This window comes from Trachypithecus francoisi, unplaced genomic scaffold (genome assembly GCF_009764315.1).
Source record: "Trachypithecus francoisi isolate TF-2019V2 unplaced genomic scaffold, Tfra_2.0 Lachesis_group9, whole genome shotgun sequence".
Taxonomy (NCBI): domain Eukaryota; kingdom Metazoa; phylum Chordata; class Mammalia; order Primates; family Cercopithecidae; genus Trachypithecus; species Trachypithecus francoisi.
Genome location: NW_022681474.1, coordinates 31,964,694 through 31,990,810, shown reverse-complemented (window position 1 = coordinate 31,990,810; position 26,117 = coordinate 31,964,694). Strand labels below are relative to the sequence as shown.

The window sequence follows — 26,117 nt, the reverse complement described above, 5'->3', positions numbered from 1 at the left end:
CAACCTCCACCTGGCAGCCTTCACATACCCCAAAACAAACAGCCCTGATCCCCTGTGCATGCAGTGGCGGGGGCGGGGCAGGGAAACTGCTCAGATGTTCCTCATAGATGAGGAACAAATCTCCAATTGGCTTCTCCTGGATTCCTTAGCTTGGAACCCTGAACCCCATGCGGGTGCCTCGGTCATAGAGGGCCATTCTCAGGGTGTGCCTAAGTGATTGCTGTCAGGTACATTTATCATACAGAGGGACGGGACCATTTAAGCCCACGCCCCCGTTAGGCCTCTCCAGTTCCAGCTCCCACGCTGTCTGCTTTTCTTCCTGGCACAGAGGTGAGGGCCCTTGGCCTCCCCATTCACCTATTGCCATCATCTCCTCCACAAATAAGCTCTCCAGCCTCCTCCTCCAGGAAGCTTTCCTTCATCTCACTCACCCCATCTGATTATGCTGTTTCCCTGCTTCTTCCTGGGCTTTATATCATCAGTGGCTTGTATTCATGGTTTTCTAACTCTGTGGCGTATCCTAATCATCTGGGGTGAGGGGTCTTTCATTTTAAACAAACACCACATGTGGTCTGAGGGCCACCCAAGTTTGATATCTTTTGCTTAATCAGATGTTACACCCGTGCATAAGCGTAAATGTGTCTTGAGTCATTTCAACGGACAGTGTGGAATGTGCCTTTGATTTGTTCTGTGTCATGACCTCCCCATGGCACCTGCACTGTGAGCACGGGATCTGCTTTCCCGGTGCAATAATATGACCATGAAGAAAGTCAATCATGAACGTGTGAAATTTCATAAACACGCCCTCCTCCGCCCCGGATCAATCAGCAAAGGGCTGGGAACTTGTTTTGAGAGCCGTGTAGGTCTCAGGTACCAGTTAATACAACCCATGGAGGCCGGGCGCGGTGGCTCACGCCTGTAATCCCAGCACTCTAGGAGGCTGAAGTGGGAGGATCACTTGAGCTCATTAGTTTAAGACCAGCCTGGGCAATAAGGTGAAACCCTGTCTCTACAACAAATACGAAAATTAGCTGGGCATGGTGGTGTGCGCCTATAGTCCCAGCTACTCAGGTGGCCAAGGTGGGAAAATGACTTGAGCCTGGGAGGTCAAGTCTGCAGTAAGCTGTGATTGCACCATTGCACTGCAGCTTGGGCAACAGAGCCAGACCCTGCCTCAAAAAAGGGGGAAAAAAAACATGAAAAACAAGAGTGACATTGGGGATGGTGGGTGGGTGAGCTTATCTTGCATTTTCATACTGATTATTGTTGCTGAGTTTGTCATTGTTGTTATTTTATTAAGATGTCCTTCCAAGAACAAGGAGGGCCAGAAATTACTTTATTTGAAACTTTCCTTCAAATCATTCAAGTCTAGCTCTAGAACAGCTATGATCTATCGGGTAGCAACAGGCATTTTTTATATACACTTGTCTGCCATCTGGACTTTTAGACTCATAAGAAATTCCCCTCTGTGATGATTCAGTGTTTCCCTGCTTTCTGTTCATGTGAAAACCATCAAGTAGTGAGCATGGAATGACTGCATTTAGCAGAGCCTTCTCCGCCCTCCCTGGACGACTGTACCCGAGTCAGCCCCTTCCCCTCTGCATGAGGTCTTCTTCTCACGAGAGGAGAGGCGTGGGCCCCCGCAGCTCTGAAGGTGTGGCACGTTGCACCTCATCATGTCCCGGGATGCAGCCACAGACTTCATACAGTGAACACCTAGGTTTACCACTTATTATTAGTAGTAGTAGTAGTAGTAGAGACAGGGTCTCACTCTGTCACGCAGGCTGGAGTGCAGTAGCATGATCAAAGCTCACCGCAGTCTCAAATTTCTGAGCTCAAGTAATCCTCCCTCCTCAGCCTTCTGAGTAGCTGGGGCTACAGGTGTGCACCGTCATAGCCAGCTAATTTAAATTTTTTTTTTTTTTTGGTGAAGAAGAGGGTCTTGCTGTGTTGCCCAGGTTGGTCTCTAACTCCTGGTCTCAAGCAGTCCTCCTGCCTCAGCCTCCCAAAGTGCTGGGATTACAGGCGTGAGCCACCGTTCCTTGGAACAGTTAGTTTTATATCTATTCATCACATCATTGTTTAAGAGCCCTTTGTGGGTTAGAGCTTTGAACAGGTCAGAATCAGCCTTGGTGTCTCCTGGCCTCCTGCGAGTGGTGGGCCGACCATGTGCCCCTCACAAGAGCTGTTCTCCAGGTGCTCAGCATGTGCCTGCATTTTACCTCAGCTGTGATTTGCCCTCAGTGTGCATTTTGTTGTATATTGTGCTGAAATATACATACCATGACATTTACCATTTTAACCAAGTTTAAGTGAACAGTTCGGTGGCGTTTAGGTGCATTTGCTCACAGAGTGTGCAGCCATCACCACCATCCCTCTCCAGAACTTTTTCATCATTCCAAACTGAAGCTCTACCTCTTCAACAACTCCCCAGTTTTCCCTCTGCCCAGCCCCTGATCACCACCATTCTACTTCCTGTCTCTGAATGTGACCATTCTAGAAGCCTCATATAAGTAGGATTGTACAGTATTTGTCCTTTGGTGACTGGCTTATTTCACTTAGCATCACGTCTTCAAGGTTCCTCTACATTGTAGCAAGTGTCAGAATTTCTTTCCTTTTTAAGGCTGAATAATATTCCATTTTATGTATATTTCAGTGTGTAATTTAAACACAGAACTGATCTTTATCTTTCTTTTCTGACAATCAGCTGACCACCCTCTCTTCCTCTGAGGTACCTGGATTTTTCTCCTCAAGAGTCGTTAGCCACAAACTTGGAATGAACCAGAAACTAAAATGATTGGAGATAATTTCATTACAAATGTTAACACTACTCTTTTGAACATTTATTTTAAAGACACTAATACGTCTTTTAGGTGATTGCAATAAGCCTTTTCTTTGAAAAAGAATTCTGAAGTATAGAAAGGCTGGCACCGTTTTCTTTTAACACATCTGATAAAAAATAGTTGTGACTTGTAATATTTCTTATTGAATGTACTTTTGCCTTTTCATCTCTACCTATGTGATCTGTTTTAAATTACCTTAAGCAGTGATGTAACGCAACATTTTATTTGCAGGCTTGTCCAAAATATTACCACTAACCAAAATTCACAGAGTATCTCACAGTGCACACAGGAGGAGAATTAGACTAAAATGAGAAATCTGGAAAGTCTGACTGACCAGTGAGATACGATCAAAGGGAAATGAAAGGGCCTAAGTGGGCTTTTCCCAGGGGCGGTTTTCTCAGGTCAGGCAGTTCTGCCTCAGATTAAGGATCTGCACACATAAAGAAAATCCACCAAAGAAGATGAGAATACCATTTATGGCTGTTGCTAGCATACAAAATGCTCCTTTACTGGGCTATAAAAATACATTCTTCACTGTGGAATTTCACTCCAGCCATCATCATTAGTAGCTTATAGTAGATTTCATTAAAATCATTTCCATAGCACTTCTTGATTTTGGAAATGTATTGGTAAGTCACGTCAGTATGTATTCAGACAACTGCTAGTTGTAATATCACACTCCCCTGTACTGTCCATTTAAATTCCAGCTCGTGGTTGGTTTGGTGGCTCACGTCTGTAATCCCAGCACTTGGAGAGGCCAAGGTGGAACAATCAGTTGAGGTCAGGAATTTGAGACCAGCCTGGGCAACACGGCAAGATCCCATGTCTACAAATTTCAAAAAATAATCGGGCGTGGTCCCAGCTACTCGAGAGGCTGAGGTAGGAGGATGGCTTGAGCCCAGGAGGTTGAGGCTGCAGTGAGCTGTGTTTGTGCCACTGCACTCCAGCCTGGGCAACAGAGCCAGACCCTGTCTCAAATAAAAAAATACATACGTACATTAATTAGTGAATTCATTCATTCCAACTCATTTTCCTGTAGACTGGGAGTGCTTCCATTGATGTTCAGTTAGCACAACAAGGTGACATGAGGTGACATCATACAGACCTCTGGAGGAGCATGTAGCGCACTTGAATCTCTTTTCAATCCAGATTCCTTGTGTGGATTAAATAATGCAGTCCATTTTCAGAGTGCTTCTGTATGTGTTCTCTCATTTTATCCTGACCTCACCGTCCTATTTCCCTCTTTGATTTTATTGTGGCTGGCCAGGGAATGGCTGTTTTGCCTTTATTTAAAAAATTTTTTTAGAGACAGAGTCTTAATCTGTTGCCCACACTGGAGGAGTGCAGTGGTGTGATCATAGCTCACTGCAGCTTTGGCCTCCAGAGCTCAAACTATCCCTCCACTTCAGCCTCACAAGTAGCTGATACAAGTAGGGATTGCAGGCGTGTGCCACCATGCCCAGCTAACTTTTTTTTTTTTTTAATTTTTTGTAGAGACGGAGTCTCACTTTGTTGCCCAGGCTGCTCTTGAACTCCTGGCTTCAAGCCATCCTCCTGACTTGGCCTCTCAAAGTGCTGAGATTACAGGCATAAGCCACCACCAGGCCCTGTTTTGCCTTCAGAGATGTATTTTAAGTTGTTGGTCTAGGCTTGATGTATCTATCCTAGGTCACGCGCTATCCTGGTTTTCTCATCTGCATATGAGGATAAGTCATAGGATCTCCCCAGCAGACACGGAGAAGACTAAAGGAGTTAAATACTCCAGGACCCTCAGCCTTGCATCCACCCCCTCCAGCAGTGAGCTAGGGGAGGTTACAGGCGCCATCCTGTTCAGCCCTGGTGGGAAATGGCTGGCTGCAGTGGAGGTGCTGGCTACTTCCCTTTTCCTTGGCTTTGCCCTCATTTTCTCCTCCAGGATGATGGCCCCCAAAGGAGAACTGCCCCAAAGGACAGCGTTGCAGGGGTTCTTGCGGGTCATCAGCCAGAACAAGTGACAGGGTCTGGCTCCCCAAATAGCCTACCTATAGTCTGAGCTGATGCTGTGACCTGCGTTACACAGTCCCTGAAGGTTTAATACCGTAACTGTCATCTAATGCCTTATCTTTTGACCTTGTCAATTTGGGAGGTGACACTTCTCACCTGGACTCATACTGAGACATTGTCAATAGTTGGACTGCAGGAATCATTGTCCCTGGTTGTTGTTGTTGTTGTTTTTTTTTTTGGTTTGGTTTGGTTTGAGATGGAGTCTCACTCTGTTGCCCAGGCTGGAATGCAGTGGTGTGATCTCGGCTCATTGCAATCTCCACCTCCCGGGTTCTCGCTGTTCTCCACCCTCAACCTCCGGAGTAGCTGGGACTACAGGCGCACGCCACCACGCCCGGCTATTTTTTTTGTATTTTTAGTAGAGATGGGGTTTCACCATGTTAGCCAGGATGGTCTCGATCTTCTGACCTCATGTTCTGCCTGCCACTGCGCCTGGCCCATTGTCCCCGTTTCTACCTTTGCCTAACTCAGAAATCCTGTTAGATGCCCAGGAACTCAGATGAACACATTTTTCTGAAGAAAACTAGGAATACACATAGTAATGAAATAGAGAATAATAAGATACTTCCAGTTTCCCTAGCGAATCTTTAGCATGTTCTCCCTGATTCTCCCTACATGCAAATATTTCTGTTTCACATCACGGCTTCAGATTTTAGGAAAGACAAGAAGACTTTAAGTAAGAGTCTCAAGCTGAGGAAAGAGAACTAATACTTTTCCTGTCTGCAAAGTATTCACGAAATGAGGTTGGCTAAGAATGGGAAAAATTTAAGGATAGAAGTAATTTCAGTGCTTGCCTGCTCGTTTGATTGATTGATCCATTCAACCAGTATTGATAGTTCACTTGTTCTGAGCCGGGCTCTGTGCTAGAAATGCACCCGGAAGTGTGCGTCATGTGCTCTCTCTCCAGTTTTCATAATCCTTTAGCTAGGAGACAATAAAGGCTTTTGAGCAGGAAAGGTGTGATTGATAATAAAGAAAAGCATTTATGAAGGGGATTTAATAGGTGAATTCAATGTTATTAGGCAGGGCGAGGTTCTTCTGTGCACACCTGCTGTCAAAGTTAAGCAACACTGGCAACTGTTGTCAAGGATCTTGGTGACCGTCTAGGCCAACTCCTCAATTTAGAGCCAAGAATATGCATCTGCTGGAAGAAGTGAGCAGGTTGATTTTGTGCCATAGGGCCATAGGCGCCATTCATTCACGCCAGGATCTTCTCCTGGATTTTTAGCCTATGTCTAAGCTTTGGGGATTTAAGAGGTCTTGTTGCCTTCATCTTCATTTGTATTTAATTGTTTTGCAATTACAGAAGGAAATCATGCATACGGTGGATACTTTGGAAAACAGAGAAGTTACTTAGGAAAAATCATCAACAGAGTTATCTCAGAGTTGTGAGAGAATTAATGTCTTGGTCTATTTCCTGTCATTCTGATTAGGTGTATGTGCATCTCTAATATAATATTTAAAATTTTTCAAACCAGTAATGGAGTTTCAACCCTGGTTTGCTTGTGTAATTTATTTACCCAGTCTTCTATATGCACCCCAGGTAGACTAATTCCCATTTTATACATGTATAAATGTATACACAAATATACATTTATAAATGTATACACAAATATACATTTATAAATGTATACACAAATGGGTCCATTAATTTTACCAATATTAATTATTCCAATTCATGGACCCATTTATTTGAGTCAGCTATAATTTCTTTCATCAATGTTTTATAGTTTTCAGTATACAGATCTTTCATCTTCTTGGTTAAATTTACAACTTTTTTTGATAAAATTATGAATGGGATTGATTTCTTAATTTCTTTTTTAGATAGTTTGTTGTTGGTGTAAAGAAATGTTATTGGTAATCCTTAAGGAACCAAAAGTAAAACTACTATTTAATCCAGCAATCCCACTACTGGGTATCTACCCAAAGGAAAAGAAATCATTTTATTAAAAAAGACACATGCACCCGCATATTTATAGCAGCACAATTCACAATTGCAAAGATATGGAACCAACCTAAGTGCCCACAGACCAACAAGTACATAAAGAAAATGTGGTATATATACACTGTGGAATATTACTCAGCCATAAAAAAGAATGAAATAATGTCTGTGGCAAGAATCTGGATGGAGCTGGAAACCATTATTCTAAGTGAAGTAACTCAGGAATGGAAAACCAAATATCATATATTTTCATTTATAAGTGGGAGCTAAGCTATGAGGGTGCAAAGGCATGAGAGTTATCTAATGGACTTTGGGGACTCTAAGGGGAAGGTTGGGAGAGGGGTGAGGGATAAAAGACTACATATTAGGTACAGTGCACACTGCTCAGGTAAGGGTGCACTAAAATCTCAGAAATTACCACTAAAGAACTTACCTGTTTAATCCAAAACCACCTGTACCCAAAAAACTACTGAAATAAAAAAATCATTTGCACTCAGGCGTGGAGGCTCACGCCTGTAATCCCAGCACTTTGGGAGGCTGAGGCAGGCGGATCATGAGGTCAGGAGATCAAGACCATCCTGGTCAACAAGGTGAAACCCCGTCTCTACTAAAAATACAAAAATTAGCTGGGTGTGGTGGTGCGTGCCTATAATCCCAGCTACTTGGGAGTCTGAGGCAGGAGAATCGCTTGAACCTGGGAGGTGGAGGTTGCAGTGAGCCTAGACCGTGCCACTGCATTCCAGCCTGGTGACAGAGCAAGACTCCGTCTAAAAAAAAAAAAAAATCATTTGCATTGTTAAAAAAAAGTAAAAGAAATGCTACTGGCAGGGAGCAGTGGCTCATGCCTGTAATCCTAGCATTTTGTGAAGCCAAGGCAGGAGGATCACTTGAGGCCAGGAGTTGGAGATCAGTCTAGGAAACATAGTGAGACCCAATCTCTACCAAAAAATTCAAAAATTAACCAGGCGTATTGGCACATGCCTGTAGTTCCGGAGACTCAGGAGGATGAGGTGGGAGAATTGCTTGAGCCCAGGAGTTCAAGGCTACAGTGAGCTACGGTCACACCACAGAAAAAGATATACTACTCATCATTGTATCTAATTTAATAAATGATGGGATATGTATATATTAGAATTAGAACATGTTGCCATAATGCCATAGTCTTTATGCCATAGTCTAATTTATAAACATATAATTAGATGTTAATAGGCTAACTTCTATATTTAGACCAAATGAATATCACCTCTTAGAGATGATACCAATAATCACAAATCTTGTCAACATGATATCCGTGCAATTTTAGTAAAAAACCAAGTTTCCCTCTTGTAGATCCCATCAAGTATGCTCGTCACTCATTGAGAAGAAGAGTACACAAGGGTAATCATGTTGCCTGAAGGAATGGCCCTTGTTGTCATTCATATGAGTGTCCATAAAGGTCCTATTTATCATTGACATCATTCACAGCACACACTTTCATCGTAACAGAAATGAAGCCAAACGTACTCGGGAGAGGAAAGTCAGGTACCAGATTGCTCGTCAATTTATCCAATTTCAAGTTTCATGGGAAAACACATATTATTGTAACTCACATTTTTACCCCAATTGCAAGGGTACTTCAGTCATAAAGATACGTCAGTGATCAAAACATATCCTAGCACTGGTAGAATACTATACTAATATTACAGAAAATTTTGTCTGTATTTAGACGTCAATGACTATAATGCATTGAGGAAAATTGCAATGTGTTATATTTCTCAACCCTCAAAAAAATCAATCCTAGGTAAAAAGTAAGGATTTTCTCATGAGAATTTCATCACATGTGTCAGCCAGTTATTGAGAAAACCCTATCATGATATTCACGTTGTCTGAATGAATAATTCTAATTATTGTAGAGCTCAGTCTTCACTAGTTCAATGATCTATATGGAATTTTTCAGTCAGCAAAGGCAGCCTCTCTCTTCCACTCAATAGAATAGCACCAGAAAGGGCTTACTAAATCATCCAGTGAGAGAAAGAGAGCAAGGGTCTTAGTGCCAAATATCCAAGAAAATTGGGAACTATAGGAAACTTAAACACTTAAAGAATCAGAATTTATAGTTTACTTAGAAGCACACAGATAGAAGTGTGCACAACAAGTTTCACAGAATTATGTCATTGCCAGAATCCCGAAATAAAATCTCCATAGAAGGAAACTAAGAAATCCAAACTTCTTGTCTCACAATTGTTACCTGGGCCTGGCCTCAGCGTAATCCAACTAAGCTTGATTTTTACGTCATCATTTCTCGTCAAGATAATAATGGCCCAGCCCGTGGCACTCATATGCATATGCACACTTAGATCAAATATGCTTAACGGAGATGGTTTCCTTAAACACTGGTGGTAAAGTGGACTGGATGCCACATCTTCAGTGCCAGCCAGTGGGTGGTATCAGTATACAAATGGTAAACCCCCTTGAGTTCATTCATAGCAATTTCCTTGTGTGCATTTTTAGAAATAGAATTAATGAGTCATTGCTTCCTACACACTTCAAAGTTGCCATGTCCACATCTTATTCTTCTCCAATATGGTGGGAGAATTAGGAAGAAAAGGAAAAATCATAATCAATTACTTCTTTTTATATACAACACCCACACCCCACCAGGGACACTGACTTCTCTCTGAGTCTTACGGCCTTAGCTATGCCCTAGTTACTCATATCTCGGGGCACCCCTGGTTTCGAGCAATGTCTTTGAGATCATACTTAGACTTAGAAATCATAAAAGGTTTATGAAAGACAACTGCAACTGGCCTGACGTCTCCTTCTGGGATCAGGCTGGCCCCTTTACCAGCAACATCCGTGTGGGCCAGGGCTGGGAGGCCCTATGACCTCAATCCAGGACAAGTTTACAGCAATGGCCCCGGTTCTCTTGTGTTCAGGCTGATCAGGGATGTGGGAATTGTCCTGGGGAGAGTCAGAGCATGTGGATTTTCAGCTTGGCACTTCCACGCCACAAGCTTTGTGACCTTGAGTATTCTATAGGAGTCATCTAACATTTCACTACATGAAGACAGGTGATCAGAAAAGCCCCTTCGGCTCCAGTCTTCCCAGGGTCCGCCCGGGCCTGATTCACTTGTTCCAGTGATACCACTGTGGGGTGTCGGCATTGCAATGGCTCACTCATAGATCCTTCAGGTCTCCTCCACCCACTATCTGTGTACCATGACACAACATGGCATGTACCATGGCCCGATGTCATGTGTACCACGGCATGGTGTGAAGTGTACCAGGGCATGGTGTGAAGTGTACCATGACATGACCATGTTCCATGACATGCTGTGACAGTGACCTCCCTCAGCCTCTCCCAGGCACACGGTTTTACCCCTTCTCCTAAAGCAGGTTTGCATGCCCATCTAAAGGCAACTTAAATAGTTGCTTTTATTTTTCTTTAAAGATTACAACCTTAAAAATACCCAGTAAAATATTGTACTTCCATAAAGCATTGCCCTGAGTAAGATTAGTGCTTCTCAGTGGACACAGCAGCAGGGAACTTTGTGCATTCATGCTCAGCTGGTGGCTGTGTGATGCTATTGAAGAGGGAATACAACACCATCAGCACTCAGTTAAATCGTCTTCTTCCTGAAATTTGAGAAAGCCACAGGCTGGGCACGGTGGCTGACACCTGTAATCCCAGCACTTTGGGAGGCCAAGGTGGGCGGATCACCTGAGGTCAGGAGTTCGAGACTAGCCTGGCCAACATGGCGAAACCCCATCTCTACTAAAAATACAAAAATTAGCCGGACATGGTGGCGTGCGCCTGTAATCCCAGCTACTCAGGAGGCTGAGGCAGGAGAATCACTTGAACCCGGGAGGCGGAGGTTGCAGTGACCCAAAAGACGTGCCTTTGCACTCCAGCCTGGGTGACAGAGTGGGGAAAAAAAAAAGTTACAATCACAACTTAGAATTTCTCTGCAAATAAATATGTTAACCTACAGAATGATGTGAGGAAATGTTTGGGTATTTTGTAGCTCTCCTGTGTGAATGAGCTAGCCTAAAACAATAATGATAATAATAATAGTAATAATTTTTGAATGTCAAGTGGAAAAATTAAAAACAATAATAATTCATTGTAATTATTGGAGAGTAAATGAAAATTTTTAAAAGATACTTTCTATTAACATAAAATAGAGATTTTTCTTCACAGTCTTACTTGGTTTCATGTTGATAGAATGCTTAAATAATAGATTAAATTTTATATCCATAATTTCATAAAGAATGTTGTGCTTTTTCCTTTCAACAATTATGTCATGTTTGAATCAGTTTGCTTTGTACCATAATCCATGGGTGAGGCAAAGAATTCTGGTAAGACTCTGTTACCAACTTAAAGAGAGCACCCAACAATTAAGAAAATTCTGTACTGGAATTTTACTTTCAAAATTTCAAATAAGGGAAGGGGGCGAGGGCTGGAAAACAAACAATTGGGTGCTATGCTCAGGGTATTACTACACTAATACCAGGGTGATGAGACCCACTGTATCCCAAACCTCAGCATCACTCAATGTACCCGTGTAACAAACCTGCACATGTACCCCTTAATCTAAAATAAATGTTGGAAAAAAAGAAGAAAAGGAAAAGCAAGTGACAGGAAAATTTGAAAAAAAAATTAGAATAGACTTATTCCTTAACAATAATTCAAAATAAGCCTTTAGATTCTTTTAGGATAACTGTAATTGAGAATTCTATAGGAAGAGTAATTTTCAGGCACAAAAAGGGTGATGAACAGTGACACTGTGTTCCATAAACTGTTACATTCTTTATAAAGGAGTATTTATCAACATGTCAACATGTATATTATTTCATCCTATCTCTCTATTCTTTTTTTTTTTTTTTGAGATAGGATCTCACTCTGTTGCTCAGGCTGGAGTGCAGTGGTGCAACCATGGCTCACTGCAACCGCGACCTCCCGGGCTCAAGTGATCCTCCCGCCTCAGCCTCCCAAGTAGCTGGGACTATAGGGGTGCACCACCACACCCAGCTCATTTTTTACTTTATTGTAGAGACAGGGCCTTGCCATGTTGCCCAGGCCAGTCTTGAACTCCTGGACTCAAGTGATCCTCCTGCCTTGGCCTCCCAAAATTTCGGGATTACAGGCGTCAGCCACCATGCCTGGTTCATCTCTTTATTTCCTCATCAGTTGCTTCTGCTATTTCCTCCTTTTCCTCTTCTCCTCCCAATACTCCCTTTTTTCTTTTTGTTGCTAATTATCTATGACCTTACCATCAAGTTTCTGATTTAGTTATCCAAGGTACGTTGCTCCTCGCTGAGTTTTTTTTAACTATCCTATTTGCCATAGTTTTTCCTGATTGTACAACTACAATGTAATGAGTGTAGAGAAAACTGGTAAAAATGCCACCACTGACCCCTCTAGTACCCAGGGTTGATGTACCTTGTGTTTGTGTGTCTTTATTAATTCGGCAAATAATTCTTCATTTTCACTTTAAGTGTGCTTGTATTTTACAAATTAGTCTAAGTCCACCTGATTTGAACACAGGATACTAACTCCACGCACCCATTTTAGAAGGAGATCTCTAGCTTTTAGAAGAGATTATCTCATGATTTCCTATGTTCATTCAGCAAACATTTCCTGCAGACCTACTGTACACCAGGTAGTGTCCAGAACTAAAGATACGAAGACACACTCAGAGTCCCTGCTCCTAGGTGGGGGTGTGGTGAGTCACAGTCTTGAACCCACCTCCCCAAGATCCCGTAGCTCCATCACCAAACAGTTGTCTATCCAGGAGCAAGCCTCTCGTCTAGCCCTATTTCCTTAGTTTGCAAATGAGACCATTTCTCTTGGTTCTCTTGAATGTCCCATTTTTCTGTACAGTCAGTCTGTGATTATTGCGAATTTTTCTTGGAATTGCATGAGCATTGCTTGAGCTCACCGACTACATATTGTGGTTAAAATTAAACGGGGCAATCTAATAGGCAAAGCTTAACTTAATAGCTTCTACCTCAGATTAAAATTTTGAATCTCTAGTAATATCTGTCCTTTCTTTTCCCACAGTTTCACTCATATGTTGTTCATAAATCTTAAGTATGGGTTTTTGGCTCTCTGTTAGGTGAAATACTTCATTTAACTTAGCCAAAGCCAGACTTGGAGCAGCCTGGAAACACTCAAGTGTCCCTTCTTCCCAATAATGAGGGTCTCTGTAGGTTTTTCTGTGTGTGTGTGTGTCTGTAGGGAGAGGAAGTTGTATTTGACTCCTCCGATGGTGGTTAGGTTGCAGCACTGTCTCCTTAGCTGGAGCAAATGCTGGGATGCGCCATGGCTTTGCCTTGGTCATCTACATCACGCACGTCCCATCACTGGGCTCCAGTCTGTTGCAGCGCCTCCAGGCTTAATTTCTGTTCGTAATCTGATTATGGGGTCTGAGCTGTTCCAGCCAGCGGCCTCTTGCTTCTCGTGTACTACAGGCTCAAAGACACAAGTGCCTGGTCGCTCTAGTCCTGCACTGTGAAAAATCTCAACCCAGTTTTGCTTAGACCAGAAGAAGGTCGTTGCTGGCTGAGAATTAGCTGTAGAGCAGGCTGTGTGACTGAGCCTTCTGTGTGCAGCCATGTTCAGAAGCCCAGGTTTTTCCAGCTATTTGGGAGCTTTCAAATTCTCTGAGAAACAAGGTAAGGCAAGATAAACATGAAATGCTCTTATGTATGGATTTTATAACATAATGAAGCTTGGGCTCCTCTATTTTGCACTATGTGTTCTCCTGTGTTCAGTTACTTATATACATTTCTCAAAAGACACTTTAAATAGCTAATTGAGTTTATAACTGTGCTTATCTTGTGACTGTTGATAATGTGAATTTTTTTTTCCTTAGTAAGTTAAAGTTACTACTAAACCACTGAAACCTTTATGTAGGAAAAATTGCAAATGCAATCAGAATGCCCACACTTTGGATCAAATTCTAGATGTGCTGCACTTTAGTTAAAATATTTTTCTAAATCAAATGCTATGCATACTAAATTCTTTCCAGTAGGCAGTGGTGCGTAGTGTCTTTTTATTAACTCTTCATGTGAGACAGTTTGGAAGAAGATACTGTCTTTTCAGTGGCTTTCCTCCAGCGCAGAAGAAAATACATGCTTTCAACTTAACTACTGAAGTGGTGTGGCATGTTCAGTTTACTGATTGAACACAAATGAAACGCTAAGGTTGTTTTGAGCATCACATTTGAAACTCAGCCATGAGACATCAAAACTGTTTTCCAGCTCAAATGCACTATTGGGAAGTGACTTGAACAATTCAGACCTCAGATTCAGGAATTTTCTCCTACAGTACTTGATAGTTTTGTGAATTGATTTCTCTTTTGTTAATTACATAACAAGAAACTTGTATAGTTAGGAGAAAAGCTTAGATGTTTTACTGGCATTATATCTTTCATTTTATTGTATTTCTTTAGTTGGCCACAGTTCCAAATTCCAGGATCGAGGGTGTATTTTGATGGATAATAGGGTGTTGACGTCTGATATATTTTGTACTTCTTTTTCTTCAGGCTTCTGCCTCTAACTATTAAATGGCCAAGGACACTTCCTTAGGGGAAGAAGTTTCTGTAAGTGGTCTGCTTGTGGTTTTTTAGTGAACAAATGCTGTAAGCCAAAGACTGTAAAACAGATTACACACCATTAGACTGCTTATAAATTTTGTCTGTGGTTTTGATTAACCTGTTCAATTGGGATGTGTTTTTCCCGTATAGAATTGTTACCAGCTGTCTTTAAATAATACATATCTTGTCTTCAAAAACAAATAAATGGTTATTTGTATTAGTTGTTATTGTTTAGATTTTAATGAGAGCAAAAGACACAGCTGAGTTGCCCTTTGCTCTTCAGACCCCACCCCCATTCTTTAAAGGCATCTCAAACATTTCTCGTTACCTGGACCAAAATTGCTTTTTTTCTTCTCTATTCCTGAGTATATAGCTGTGTTATTTAGTATTTAATTGCTTTGAGTTATTCTTGCTGCCATAACAAATTTAAATGGTAACATTGAACTAACTATGTTAGAAGTATTATTGTTATTATTGTTATTATTATTATTAGTTTTACCCATGGAGTAAAGTTGGCTACTTTTTAGAAGAGAAAAAAAAAAAGCTTGCTTATGTAAATTTACATGTGGAATTTGATTCTTAGAAGGTGTCATTTTTGTATTTCTGGTTTTTATCTGGTTAATGGCTTCCTTTTTCTTAAATTATATGTTCAGAGAGAGTTTGGGGAATTTTTTCTCATTGGATTTTTAACATTTTGTGTAACTATTTCAATGTTATATTATTTCTTTTCCCTTAGATTTCAACAAGAAAAACTTAAGCTTCGTTGGATTCCCACGTCAAAGGAAAGTTTCAAGGTAAAGTAGCCTTGTCGCAACGACTGTGAAATTTTGAAGATTTGTTGTAGCTTTTAAAATTATTCTCTTGAATGTCTAACTCATGAGTTTAAATGTTTGGCAAGATGTTTTCTATTGATTTATTAAAGTTTATGAAGCAAAAGAATCTTTGTATTTAATTCTGTTTATGAAAACTATTTGGAGAACAGAATCTTGGTGTCTGTTGTCATTGCAAACTTTTAAAGGACTATTATCTTTTCTTTCTCACACTGCCTCTAAGCAGGCACTGTCCTTTTGCAATCTGTCCATCAAAGAAGGGAGCTAGATCCTTTTGAGAAATGGTTTAAACTTGTTTCTCCTCCCTCTTCCTTCTTCCTTGCTTCCTCTCCTCCCTCCCTCCCTTCCTTTTTCCATAGACACACACACACACACACACACACCACACACACACACACACACACACACATCCATCCATCCATCCATCCGTCCATCCACCCATTTGAGTTATTCTTCCCTGGTCTTTCCACCTCTCTCTCTCTTAACCTTTCTGTACTTCCAGTCCCCTTGGCCCCAGAATATTATGGGTGCTAATTTGATTGACCTAATGTGCTACAACTCCATGACACATCATCGTGGATGTAAGAGAATGTGGAAATGAATGCCTGTGCCATACACAGTAGCTGTATCTCAGGTGCTTTTTAGTAGATTGTTGCCTATGTTAATAGAGTTTGATATTTTCAGATAGAGGCACAAAGTTGTCCCCTACACAGTCAGGCAAAGGTCTCAATCTGTGCTTCACTATAGTGGAAGGGCCCAGCTCCAATTTCCACACAGTTGCTCTTGTGCTTCAGGTATTATGACATTGTTCCTTGACCAAAAAGGATTTGCATTTCAACAACCTTAGAATAGACAGGGGTCTAACTCCTGTCCTCCTCAGGCTGAGCCTGCTCTGCATTTGAAAATGCCAGTTGATCTTGCAAACACACTGGATGGGACAAATCCTTGGTGTATTTCATCCGCATCTTTTAAATGTTTATGCTTTATTTAATTTTCACACACAATATCATCAAGCAGCACATCTAAGTATAAGGTTAATTAGAGCAGTGATGATCCAGAGTCATCAGTGAGGTTGTCTTAACTGACTCACGAAACGTTACTTTTTTAATGAGATGCATCCAGCATCCATATTTCTCATCTTGGTCATGTTTTAATAGGATCTGAGGCTTGGTTTCTTTCTTTTTCTTTTTTTTTTTTTTTTTTTTTTTTGAGACGGTCTTGCTCTGTCGCCCAGGCTGGAGTACAGTGACGCAATCTCGGCTCACTGCAAACTCTGCCTCCTGGGTTCACGTCACTCCCCTGCCTCAGCCTCCCGAGTAGCTGGGACTACAGGTGCCCGCCACCACACCTGGCTAATTTTTTTGTATTTTTAGTAGAGACGGGGTTTCACCGTGTTAGCCAGGATGATCTCGATCTCCTGACCTCATGATCCACCCGCCTAGGCCTCCCAAAGTGCTGGGATTACAGGCATGAGCCACTGCTCCTGACCCCAGCTTGGTTTCTAATATGTCCCTCGTAGGTTGATTTAACTGTCATGGAGCTAGTAAGTGATTAAGGAAACAAGAGACAGGAAGGCATTCCTTATTCAAGGATAGGAAAAGCATGCAATATGAAAGTCACACACGTCAGTGGACAGAGACTCAAAGAGACACAGCTATTCTCAAATCATGGGTGTTATGTCATGTATACCTAGTAAAATGACAGCCTATGTGCTATGGTGCTAAGTGTAAAATGGCCTGGAGGTACAAGATCCTGCTTCCTTAAAAGAAATCTAGTCAACCAGACACCAGCTAAAAGAGACGAAAATATGAGCTAATGGGGCTTCGTCTCCCGTATCTTATAATTTAAACTTCAGTAGGGGAATGAACAGGTTGTGGAGGAGACTTACACTGTGTGGGTGCTGCACAGTTCTTGTAATGACAGCATTTCCACGTTGTGAAAAATAGAGATGATAACAGCGGAGTATCCTGCTCTCCCTTTAATAAAATTCCCCCTGTTGCTACCGGTAGGCATTTAAGTAGGTTAATGGGACACATTTAAAAGAAAAATTGTCACAGAAGCAGGGGGCATTCTCTTCTTAGAAGCAGAGGAAGGGGGGTGGTGGCACAAACAATCAGTCCTAAAGAATGAGCGCTGTTTCAGGGGAGACAGGAGTTGGATAAAAATCCAAAATGTGTTTCTCACTGTTAGAAAGTTAAAATCAAAATACAGAAAATGAAGTGGATAGCACTAACTTTAGTATCTATGGAGAGATGCCTCCCTACTGAAACGTAGGCTCTTACTTTTGGTTGAGCTCTAGTGAGACACCAAGGCTTGCAGAGGTTGCCCCTACAGGCACCCCTTTGTCCCTGGGCGGGTGACTGAGGAGGAAGGGCGGGATCCAGCATCTGAGAGCTCCATGCTTTTGGGGTCACCGGTCCATGTGTGTTAGTAATGGGCCCTACCAGTCTCCCTGCTCTGGAGCCTCTGGGTCAGAAGAAGCAGAGAGGAGAGGAGAGTCCGGACCCTCACAGGTGCTTGTGTTTCATCAGCATCAGATGAGCCGGAAACGTGCTCACCGATGAACCGTCCTGAATTTTACAACCGCGTCTTACCTGTGTTTTGACTGATGATCGGTGCCCTCGGGTAGAGAAAGTTCAGGGAAGAAACATGATTTTTTTTAAAGAGAGAAACTCGATTTCACATGTTGATTTGAGGGGTCTTGCATCAGTCACAGCTTGTGGCACCCCTTGAGCCAGAGCCACACTTTCCAGCCCAGTCTGCCTGCTCCTGCTCCTCCTGCCTGCTCATCTGCTTTCTCAGAACCCCCCCAGTCATTTAGCGGGACCAGGGGAGAGAGTCAGGGGAGAGAGGCAGCAGAGACAGGACCAGAGGGTGATGACAGCCGTGTGGACTCAGTAATAAATGTTTATCTGGAAGCTGCAGATTCTAAAATTGATACTTTACAAACACGTGCAATTACACCAGTTTTTCACACATGTATGCAAGGTGAGCGAAGGTACTAAGGGATGATGTGTTCCAAATTATGTCCTGTCCAAAGATGAGAGAAGGAAAGAAAGGAAGGAAGGAAAGGAGGGAGGGTGAGACGGAAGGGAGGGAGGATGGGCTTATGACTGATGTTATTGACTGTATGCTCTTATAGTTATTCTCAATGTTTGTAGTGATTTTACCCCTGGCCGTCACATCAACGTTGCATAAAAGGTACACAAAAAATACTTCAGGGTGAATTATAGTATTCATTTGAAGTGTTTTGTAGTAGTTGTTCATTCATTCAACATATTTTAATTTTTTAAAAATACTTTTTAATTCAATCATTTAATTTTTTAACAGACAGGGTCTCACTCTGTCTCCCAGGCTGGAGTGCAGTGAAATGATCATAGCTCACTGCAACCTCAAACTCCTAGGCTCATTGGATCCTGCCACCTCAGCCTCCTGAGTAGCTGGGACTACAGGCTTATGCCACTGTGCCTGGCTAATTTTCCTATTTCTTTTTTTTAAGAGATGGGATCTTGCTCTGTTGACCACGCTGGTCTCAAACTCCTGGATTCAAACAATCTTCCTGCCTCAGTCCCCACAAAGTGCTGGGGTTAATGAGGTGTGTAATATACTTTGGGTTCTGGTCGGGATAGGCAGTGGGTCCAGGTGCTCTGCCCTCAGGACATGACCAGTCAACTGAGGCCCAGATGAGGAGCAAGAGGAAGCCACAGGACGGCAGGAGGCTGGTGGGGAGAGAGCTCAGGCGGAGGAAACAGCATGTCGAGTGAACCACATCAAGAAGCATCAGAGACTTCCCTCTTAGAGCTTGGGTTTTCTTTGGTTTCTGACCTGCCATCAAAAGGCTGCACTTCACATGGTGCTGGCACTATTTGTAGCATGTTTGGAGAAAATAAGTGCCTGTGGAGCCAGGGAGAGTTCGGTGATGACTCGTAAAGCTCACTCTGTAAATTCAGCGGAGTATTTAACTCAGGGACACTTTCTTCTTTTTCATTAGTGGCTCCATTGAGCTTTCTGAGAAACAGAAAGAAAAAGGAAAATAAAGGCACACAGATGTTTATTTTTGAAAATATGAGACAGCATTTATACCCCAAGGTCAGTGCCCAGCCAGTTGAATATTTCAGGGATTGCATTATTTCATTCTAATGTAGATGCTTTTTCCTGAAAAGATGTTAGTTTCCCAAAGTACAGAGCTTTGTCAAGATATTTAAATTAGCAATTAAATAATCAGTTAAAATAACATGCCATTCCTTAAGTCAGGTACATTTCTGCCATTATTTAATTTTTTGAGGTTTCTGCATTGAAAGGAGTAGTTACTGCCTTACAATTCAGTGTTTAGAAGTCAGTGCTAATTCCAAGTTTCTGACTAGGCAGGTGTCCTAGGCTCTTCCAGCCAATCTGGAGTGTGGCTTATGAAGCCTAATTATTCTCTAGACTTTTCATTAAATAATGTGAACACACGTACCTGTGGAATATAAGCTTTGCTACATTGTATATGGAAAGACGAAGATTTCAGACAGGCTTGGTTCTAGGAGCACGGGATGGTGGACATGCTTTGGACTGTGTGGAAGTTCTTTCCATGTAGTTTACACAGTGGGTAGAGGTTATTCAGCTGTCCCACTTACTCAGTACCCACAGCGGCTTCCTCGGTCTCTTCCTTGGCCTCTATGGAAGTGTACCCGTACAGTGGAAGGTCAGCTTCACAGTGAGTCTTTTTCAAGCCCATCTTTTACCCCTCTGGAGGTCACACTGACCTTGAGGAACCGCAGTTCCCTGTTTCCACAGGTTTGTTTTCTTCCTTCGAGGCAGCAGCACCCTCTGCCCTGCCTGCTCCGGGCACATCAAAGACGATGGAGTTGTGTACACAGTAGTCTTGGGGTGACTGTGGCTGGTATTAAACTAGGAGATGGATTTGAATCTCATCTCCTCTTCTTGTCAAATATGAGTCTTTGGGCAAATCACGTAACAATTTCTGGATCTGTAAACTGAGGATGGTACTAGTTCCGGTGTTGTGCTGCAGCCAGACATGCGTGCTTCTCTCCCGACTTTGAGTTCAGTGAGTCCTGTGGGAGCCTGAGATCTGCCATGGTGGGAGTGTTGACACCACCAGTCAATACTACAAAGCAGGTGCTTTTTGCAAGGCCAGGTGGAGGGCCTGGGTGGGCGGGGCAAGAGGGCAGGGCCCTTTGTACCTTTATCAGCACCCCGCTGAGTAGTTCATACCTGGTAGGGTCTTGGGGAGATAATTAAGGAGATACTTGGGGTGTGCTTAACATGGGGGAAAGTCCACAGTAAGGGCTCACTTCCTTTATTATTCTCCTCTTTCATTTCCTCTTTTATTCCAACACGAGTCTACATGAGGCTTTCCAAACTTTTGACCTGCTTTGATGTCTTGGTTGTTTGAAGGCATCTGTTACTTTAATATAATTTTAACACTAGAGGACAGCATGTAGATCACCTAGACAAGTTGTTGATTTTCTGAAGAAGAAATTGTAGCACAGAGAGATTGAGTAATGAATCCAAGCTTGCACAGCTATTCTTAAGTCAAGAAGAAGTGGTCAGTCTGAGTTAAAGAACACGACTCCAGATTCAGCAATGTCTTCACACACCACACCACACCACACCACACCACCCACCAATCCTGCTGTAATTACTTAGTTGCACAAAAAATCACAATATTTACAGAAATATAAATAAGTGAAAAAAGTTACCAATTTACTCCCCAATATAAAATGTTTTACCTGCGATCTATGTATACATATTTAATGATGTGTAACAATATCATAATTTTTATGTTCTGCATTTTTTCACTTATATATCTTTATTTAAACGGACTTAACTTTATTAATGGAGTAATTTTTAGCTTTCAGAAGGAGTTCTCACTCGAAGATAAAGAACAGCTCGCTAACCACAAAAGAGGAATTGATGCTAAGCTTTTAGCTGCACTTCCTAAAGGTAAGGCTGTTCCTAAGTGATCAACCATGTCTGGGTAGATGCCTATTGTGTTGTCTGAATTTCCTTGAGCAGAACTCTCTCCCTAACCTCCAGTTTACAGTCTCCTTTGCGGCCCTTCCTGCCTCCTCCAAGAATTAGCTTCAATTCCCTGCCGTCTCCATGCATTTTTAATCCTCAACTTTCTACTCTTTCTTGCCCTTTAATTTTAGGCATCCTCAGGTTTTTTTTTTTGAGACAAGAGTCTGGCTGTCTCCCAGGCTGGAGTGCGGTGGCGCGATCTCGGCTCACTGCAAGCTCCGCCTCCCAGGTTCACGCCATTCTCCTGCCTCAGCCTCCCGAGTAGCTGGGATTGCAGGCGCCTGCCACCTCGCCCGGCTAAGTTTTGTATTTTTAGTAGAGACGGGGTTTCACTGTGTTAGCCAGGATGGTCTCCATCTCCTGACCTCGTCATTCGCCCGTCTCGGCCTCCCAAAGTGCTGGGATTACATGCGTGACACACCGTGCCCAGCCTTCAGGTTTTCACCAGAGGTTGGGTGTGACGGTGAGACTGGAAACATAAAATCGACTTTCCCTCATCTCTCCTTTCCCTTTAACCTGCTCCAAGGGTAGTGAGTTCTGGCCATAGCCCCATTTCTTCTCTGTCCACCCACTCCTGCTGCCTCTGGAGGCTGCCCCAGGCCTCTTGATGCTTCCCAGCTTTAGGGCTTTTTTTTTTTTGAGACCAAGTCTTGCTCTGTTGCCCAGGCCGGAGTGCAGTAGCACATTCTTGGCTCACTGCAAGCTCCGCCTCCCAAGTTCAAGTGATTCTACTCCTTCAGCCTCCCGAGTAACTGGGACTACAGGTGCCCACCGCCGCGCCCGGCTAATTTTTTGTATTTTTTTGGGCGGGGGGTGGGACAGAGTCTCACTCTGTCTCCCAGGCTGCAGTGCAGTGGCACGATCTCGGCTCACTGCAAGCTCCGCCTCCCGGTTCACGCCATTCTCCTGCCTCAGCCTCCCGTGTAGCTGGGACTACAGGCAACCGCCACCACGCCCAGCTAATTTTTTGTATTTTTAGTAGAGACGGGGTTCACTGTGTTAGCCAGGATGGTCTCCATCTCCTGACCTCGTCATTCGCCCGTCTCGGCCTCCCAAAGTGCTGGGATTACATGCGTGACACACCGTGCCCAGCCTTCAGGTTTTCACCAGAGGTTGGGTGTGACGGTGAGACTGGAAACATAAAATCGACTTTCCCTCATCTCTCCTTTCCCTTTAACCTGCTCCAAGGGTAGTGAGTTCTGGCCATAGCCCCATTTCTTCTCTGTCCACCCACTCCTGCTGCCTCTGGAGGCTGCCCCAGGCCTCTTGATGCTTCCCAGCTTTAGGGCTTTTTTTTTTTTTTGAGACCAAGTCTTGCTCTGTTGCCCAGGCCGGAGTGCAGTAGCACATTCTTGGCTCACTGCAAGCTCCGCCTCCCAAGTTCAAGTGATTCTACTCCTTCAGCCTCCCGAGTAACTGGGACTACAGGTGCCCACCGCCGCGCCCGGCTAATTTTTTGTATTTTTTTGGGCGGGGGGTGGGACAGAGTCTCACTCTGTCTCCCAGGCTGCAGTGCAGTGGCACGATCTCGGCTCACTGCAAGCTCCGCCTCCCGGGTTCACGCCATTCTCCTGCCTCAGCCTCCCGTGTAGCTGGGACTACAGGCAACCGCCACCACGCCCAGCTAATTTTTTGTATTTTTAGTAGAGACGGGGTTTCACTGTGTTAGCCAGGATGGACTCGATCTCCTGACCTCGTGATCCGCCCGCCTTGGCCTGCCAAAGTGCTGGGATTACGGGCATGAGCCACCGCGCCCGGCCAGGGCTTTTGCATTTAACATCTCGTAGCTTCCCTGCTGGGCTGCGAACAGCAGGTTCAGACTATATCATGACCATCTTTCTTCTTCCCCAGGAAAGCACTCACACGTGTTTGATGAATTACTGTTTCCACTGGTCAAGGCGCACATGCAGTAAAATGTCTGCACCACTATAAACCAATTCCCCCTAGTTTTTCCTATGAAATGATGGAAACATCGCCTGGTCTTTGTAACTGTAACACCAGCACAGGGAACGATCATTGGTCCAGGCTCACTTCATCCTGACTGAGCTGTGGAGACCTTCCAGGGGAAGAAACAGATTTGATGGAAGGGCAGATTTTTTTCTACTCTGAAAGAAAAAGCAAAAATCATGCCCCAAAGAAATTAGACCAAACAACGTATTCTTTTAGTAGAAAGTAAATCCAGTAAAAAAGGCCCGCTGCCGAATTGGAATACATCTGAGGAATGGAACGGATGATTGGCCAAGACATAGTCTGATGAGCGTGGATGTCTGAAAGACTCCGGGGATTTGGCCTGGTGAAGAAAACCCAGACAGGGACATGTGGCAATTCTCAAGAACTGACAACACTGTCAGCTGGAATATAGGTTTATTCTATGTTGCTCCAGAGGCCAAAAGTAAGAATAATGTATAGAATTACAAGAAGGCAAATGAAATTTCGTTTCAAAAAGAAAATTAATCGTTCATGCTACCTGGAAATGAGGTGGTCCACACTGTGCTCGCATCAGAGTTTTCAAGGCAAGTCAGTGGCCTCATGTCCAGGTAGGACGGGTGCAGATAGGGCATAGAACGGCTGTCAAATGGAATGACTCTGCCAGTGTTTAGGACTCTCTGTGAAAGAGTTTCATCTGAGCCAAACTAAAGTGCTTAAAACCTATGCAGATGATCAAAACAAAGTATAAGAATGAGCAAATCGATATTAGCATTAGCTGAGAAGAGTTGATTAGGCAAAGTTCTACATAGCAAAGGTTGTTCCCACCAGTCAGAAGGGTCCCTCTTTCCCCTTCTCTATCCCAGTTCTTTCATTTGATGCATAATACCACAGACAATATTATGAGCAGAAAAATCAAAAGCAGTATGAAATGTTAGGTTCCTTAAGGTTCAACAAATGGTAACTTCATCTGTAATAAACTTTTAGAACACCTAAGCTTATTAGCCAGTTGTATTAAAATTTTTCTCATAAATTATTATAAAAAATAATGTTTACAAATCAAAGATGATGATTTTGTGTATTCACCAGATTGATGTTTCTAAAGTAACATGGTCCCTTAAATCCTTAAAACATGCTTTAAAAGTGCCAGTGCACCCGCCGGGCAAGGCAGCTCACATCTGTAATCCCAGCACTTTGGGAGGCCGAGGCGGGAGGATCATGAGGTCAGGAGATCGAGACCATCCCGGCTAACATGGTGAATCCCCGTCCCTACTAAAAATACAAAAAAATTAGCTGGGCAAGAAGTCCCAGCTACTTGGGAGGCTGAGGCAGGAGAATCGCTTGAAACCTGGAGGCGGAGATGGTGGTGAGCCAAGATCACGCCACTGCACTCCAGCCAGGGCAACAGAGCGAGACTGTCTCAAAAAAAAAAGTGCCAGTGCCCCATGTCCCCTGAATTTCACCTAAATTCTCTATAGTCTTATTTCATATATCTTTGCTTTTTATGAGAAAAAATAGGAAGATTTGGAAAGACCAGCAATTTCGTTGTTTCTCTGATTTAACAAATGTATTAATTATTTTATGTGTCAGCTCTTAGCAATATTAGGTTTAAAAGGGATTTGGTTATAATTTTATTTGAATGACATCAAGTTTTATGTGTGATAAGTTTATAGAAGTCTCTTTCTGTTCATTTCCTGTGAAACTGGGCATTACAGTGGTTGTTACTTTTTCTCTACAGGTCTTCCTCTAAGTGTGTATCACAAACAAGTAATCAAGGGATTAAAAATCTTTACCTATGTAGCTTTTATAATATTAAAAAAAAGATTTTTTGTTTAGGAATTATGAAGTGGACCAAATATATTACTCCACTTTCTTTAGCAGCTTTATTAAGATACAGCACACGTACCATGCAATCCTATCATTTGAAGTATGCCATTCGTTCGGTTTTAGCAATTCACAGAGTTCTGCCTCCATCAGCACAGCCAGTTTTAGAACATTTTCGTGACTCCGAAAAGAAACGCTACACCCTTTAGCCATCACCCCTCCCCCTTATTCCTCTAGTTTGTAATTGCTTGGTTTATGAGCTGCTTGTCTTTATATTAGTGGCTGCCATCCAAGAGTAAAAGTTAAAGGGCTTTACTCCTGTGGGAAGTAAGATCAGAATATTCCGGATCTGGCCTGGGCTCTTGGGCTGTCGCGTCAAGGAGGAGAGAAGTGTTCTTGGCAGTACCCCTGCCACTTATATTTCTTTGGAAGGTTCTACTGTGCTCAAGTTTGGAGAACTGAACTCAACAATGTCTTAACCAGAAACCGTCTGTTTCTTAGAGCTAAGGGAATAAACTATGGTTCCCAAGAAAAGCACCCTGCGGGCCAAATTGTCCAGAATATTGGTGTTATATAGTCTTATTGCAAAGCATAGTAGGTGGTTGTAAATAACTTATGAAGTATTATAGCTCTGCTGTCAAATTTCCTTAAATCGCCTTACTTGAAAACTAACCTCCAGCTCCCCTCAGAAATAACTAAAGAAATAGATTCATAGAGTCCGTATTGCCACAGTAGCACCACTCCGAATCACTCAAAGAAGAGTAACAGACCAACATAGCAGGTAAAACAAGGGACAGGCACATAAGTTTAGAAGCCCTAATGTATTTGAAAGCAAAGTAGAAAATGTCTTATTATAATGGAAATTAGACCATCGATGCTTATTTGTATCTGGATTGCATAATAACTACTATTACTAAACATGAACCATATATGAATTATAATTATGACACAGCATATAAACAATTGAATTATAGCTGGTGAACCTAATTTTAAAGAGCATTCTTATTCTTTTTTGTTAAGAAATGCACACTGAAGAATTTAGAGATAAAGGGGCCTCATGCTGCAATTGACTCAGATGGTTCAGAAAAAATATTATGTATGT

At 42.7% G+C, this 26,117-nt stretch overlaps 1 long non-coding RNA gene and 1 pseudogene across 4 annotated transcripts in view; one reads left to right on the top strand and one right to left on the bottom strand.

The window, feature by feature from the left end:
* The window catches only part of LOC117082009, a 129,151-nt gene extending 107,940 nt beyond the window's left edge, over nucleotides 1-21,211 (top strand). For 3 of the 4 annotated variants that reach the window (XR_004436415.1, XR_004436417.1, XR_004436416.1), the window contains exons 3-4: nucleotides 15,145-15,202; nucleotides 21,096-21,211. This is a non-coding gene — a long non-coding RNA (uncharacterized LOC117082009). The remainder of the gene's footprint in view (nucleotides 1-15,144; nucleotides 15,203-21,095) is intronic. The other variant, XR_004436414.1, reaches the window with a different exon arrangement.
* Nucleotides 9,063-9,130, bottom strand: LOC117082903 (annotated as a pseudogene).
* Nucleotides 21,212-26,117: the final 4,906 nt, after the last annotated feature.